This window comes from Magnolia sinica, chromosome 7 (assembly GCF_029962835.1).
Source record: "Magnolia sinica isolate HGM2019 chromosome 7, MsV1, whole genome shotgun sequence".
NCBI classification, from domain to species: Eukaryota; Viridiplantae; Streptophyta; class Magnoliopsida; order Magnoliales; family Magnoliaceae; genus Magnolia; species Magnolia sinica.
In genome coordinates, this window is record NC_080579.1 from 19,061,472 (window position 1) to 19,065,719 (window position 4,248).

The 4,248-nt window shown below is 42.7% G+C and overlaps 1 non-coding gene across 1 annotated transcript; it reads right to left on the minus strand.

The window, feature by feature from the left end:
• Positions 1-757: 757 nt before the first annotated feature.
• Positions 758-862, minus strand: LOC131252293 (small nucleolar RNA R71). Its single transcript, XR_009174324.1, has one exon. It is a non-coding gene; the product is annotated as a small nucleolar RNA R71 (small nucleolar RNA).
• Between the last annotated feature and the right edge of the window lie 3,386 nt (positions 863-4,248).

Sequence of the window (4,248 nt, forward strand, 5' to 3'; positions counted from 1 at the left end):
TCTTTTAAGAATTCCTTCTTTTAGAAATTAATTTACTGCTATTTTTCTTTTTTTTTTTAGAATCTAACTTATTTTTGTGTTATTTTGCAGGTTTTTAACTTAGGACTCCAATTTGGTAATTTCTTTCCAACTCTCCCTTTCTTTTTAGATTTTCATTTCCTTTCTTAGGATTAGGCTTTGAATTAGTTGAGGGTGTGAGTGTTTCATGCCCAAGTGGGCCCGTGACAACACTCGACGTCTCTTGACTGAAGGAGGATTGGTTGAGGGGTTGACTATCCATCGCAGGACTAGACACCGCTCAAAATCCCCTGAGTTAACTGAGGTTATGGCTGAAGACCAACCTCCTCTACTTCCACCCAGGGTGGAGGATACCCAAGATGAGAATGAGGTGCAACAGGCACCCCCGCCTCGTACTTTACGAGATTTTCTACAACCGGCGGGAGTGAGTACGCCCTCATGCATGATTTTTCCTGAAAACACAGGACAAATGGACATCAAGCCAGGAGTTATCCAACTCCTTCCCAAATTCCATGGACTTGAATCTGAAAGTCCATATTTACATTTGAAAGAGTTCGATGAGATAATAGCTACATTATGTTTTCCTAATGTATCTGAGGATACAATTAGTGAAACTCTTTCCTTTTTCCTTAAAAGAGAAAGCTAAGACGTGGTTACATTCATGCCCTAGATCCATTGGCACATGGAACGATATGTAGAGGGAATTCATAAAAAATTCTTCCCACATCATAAAACGATTACCCTCGAAAGCGATCATGAACTTTGCCCAAAAGGAAGATGAAACATTCTTTCAATGTTGGGAAAGGTTCAAAGATTTGGTCAGTTCATGCCCACAACACGGATTTGAAACGTGGCGCATTACAAATTTTTTCTATGATGGACTGACATCTCCCATGCGCCAAATGGTCGAGACAATGTGTAATGGAGAGTTCATTAATAAAGATATCGACGAGGTATGGGACTACCTCGACAGTTTGGCTGAAAAAACACAATCTTGGGACTATTACCCAAAGTCGAACACCACGTCTAGGCCGACTCAATTAAAGGAGAAAGGTGGATTATACCTCTTGAAAGAAGAGGATGATCTCAAGTGTAAAGTGACTACGCTCATAAGGAAAGTTGAGGCCATGGAAGGAAAGAAGGATAAGGTCAATGAAATTGTTTGCGGCATCTGTGATTGCAACATTCACACAACTGAAAACTGTCCTACAATACCTGCCTTTCGAGGAGTGTTGAATGAACAAGCCAATGCCGTAAATAACTATCAAAGACCTTTTACTGGACCTAACTTCAACACATACAATCCTGGCTGGAAAAATCATCCAAACTTCAGTTGGAGAAATGGACAAACGGCGACTCCTCCAGGTTTCTTCAATCAAAATCCAAATCAAGTGAAACCTCAAAAGGAACCGGTTCAAAATCCCATACAAGAGCTGGCTCAGGCAATGCGGGGAATCACAGATTTTATGCAAAAGATAGATTCTCGTATGACGGTTATAGAAAAGGGGATGCTTCCTGCACAACCTATCCCCAATCCTAAACCGCAGTACGAGAATAATGATCCCAGCTCTTCAAATCAGATGGGGCATGCTAAATCCATCACCACTCTTAGGAGTGGGAAGATCATTGATAAAACTCTTCCGGTTAGGCCCGAAAAGCCTCAAGAACCAGAAGAGGACAACAATAATGAATCTAGTGAGGCCCCACAAAAATTAGAACCGAAACTTCTAGAGAAGCCAGTTGCTCCATTCCCCCAACGGTTGGTTTCACCAAAACCTCTCTCTAACTCTCAGGATATCCTAGAGGTGTTGAAACAGGTGAAAGTCAACATTCCTCTACTTGATGTTGTTAAACAGATACCTTCATATGCCAAATTCCTAAAAGACTTATGCACGACCAAGCGACGGAAAGTTATTCAAAAGAAAATCTTCTTGACTGAGAAAGTGAGTGCCATCCTGAAGCAAGACGTGCCGCAGAAATTCAAGGATCCCGGTAGCCCAACCATATCATGTGTAATCGGGAACCATCGAATTGATCACGCACTTCTTGACTTAGGAGCGAGCGTCAATCTGATTCCCTACTCGGTATACAAACAGTTAGGTTTGGGTGAATTAAAACCCACCCTAACCACACTACAACTTGCTGATCGCTCTGTTCGTGTACCAAGAGGGATAATTGAGGATGTGTTGGTCCAAGTAGATAGATTTTACTACCCTGTAGACTTTATCATCCTGGACACCGAACCCATCAATAACATGAGCACTCAGATTCCCGTTATTCTTGGTCGCCCATTCCTTGCCACGTCAAATGCAATTATCAATTGCAGGAATGGTATCATGACTATGTCTTTTGAAAATTTGACATTGGAGTCAAACATTTTTTTCAATAACGGCAGCAATTCAGAGGATGATGACGAGTTCCACGACATTAACATGATTGACTCTTTCGTGGAAAATACGACACCTCTGACCTTATCCTCCGACCATCTAGAGACGTGCCTGGCCCACTCCCATGATTTTGATGATGACATGATTAGGGAGACGTGCGCCTTACTTGATATTGCACCGGTACTTGAAGTTAACCGATGGAGGCCACAATTTGAAGAATTACCACAAACTGATGTAGTGCCTCTACCATCTAACCTCAAGCCGCCGAAGCTTGACCTAAAACCTTTGCCCGCTGATTTGAAATATGCATATTTGGGTCAAGATGAGACATACCCGGTGGTGATCTCTGCCCACCTGGAGAAAGAACAGGAGAGTATGCTTATATCTACTCTCATTGAGCATAAAGGAGCCCTGGGATGGACGATAGCGGACCTCAAGGGAATCGATCCCTCGATTTGTACTCACCACATATATCTTGAGGATAATGCAAAAACTGCTCGGCAACCACAACGTAGACTAAATCTAAATATGAAGGAAGTGGTTAAAGCCGAGGTTCTTAAACTATTCGGACGTGGGTATTATATACCCTATATCGATAGTCAATGGGTGAGTCCAACTCAAGTGGTCCCTAAGAAGTCCTAATCACCATAGTTGCCATTGCTAATAATGAACTCGTGTCAACTATAGTCACTCTTGGTTGGAGAATGTGCATTGACTACGGAAAGTTAATAACGTCACGAGGAAAGACCACTTTCCCTTACCATTCATTGATCAGATCCTGGAAAGGTTAGCTGGTCATTCCTATTATAGTTTTCTTTACGGGTATTCGGGCTACAACCAGATAGAGATAGCCCCTGAAGACCAGGAAAAGACCACATTTACATGTCCCTACGGCACCTTTGCCTATCGAAGGATGCCATTCGGACTATGTAATGCCCCTGCCACATTTCAGCGATGTATGCTTAGTATTTTTTCTGACATGGTGGGGCAATATTTAGAGGTCTTCATGGACTATTTCTCTGTTTACGGTCCATCTTTCAACAAGTGCTTGGAAAGTCTTAAATGTGTGCTGTTGAAAAGATGTGAAGAAAAGAACTTGGTACTTAATTGGGAGAAGTGCCATTTCATGGTTCGGAAGGGAATTGTCCTTGGGCATATCATCTCGTCCCAAGGAATCGAGGTAGATAAGGCAAAAATCGATCTTATCTCTAACCTACCTCCACCCAAGAACATCGGAGACGTGCGATCCTTCTTAGGACACGCGAGGATTTTACAGCGATTCATAAAGGACTTTAGTCTTCTCTCGTCCTTTATGTAATCTTCTTCAAAAGGATGTTAAAATCCGTACGAGTGGACTAAGCAATGCCGGGAAGCTTTCACCAAGCTTAAAGGCACATTAACCACTGCCTCTCATGCAGCCACCCAACTGGAACCTTCCTTTTGAGCTTATGTGCGACGCTTCGGATTATGCTCTTGGGGCGAGGCCAGAGAAAAGACAAGAAGCCCTACGTCATTCACTACGCAAGTAGGACTCTAAATCCCGCCCAAGTGAACTACTCGACTACGGAAAAGGAACTCTTAGCCGTAGTGTTCGCCTTGGACAAATTTAGGTCCTACTGATCGGATCCAAGATCATTATATATACAGATCATGCGGCACTAAAGTATCTTCTTTCTAAGAATGATTCTAAGCCCCGCTTGATAAGATGGATCCTTCTACTCCAAGAATTTGATTTGGAAATTAAAGATAAAAAGGGAGTAGAGAACGTAGTGGCCGATCACCTTTCTCGCCTTAATACCCGATTCCCTTGAGGCGACCCATATCAATGACATGTTCCCCGATG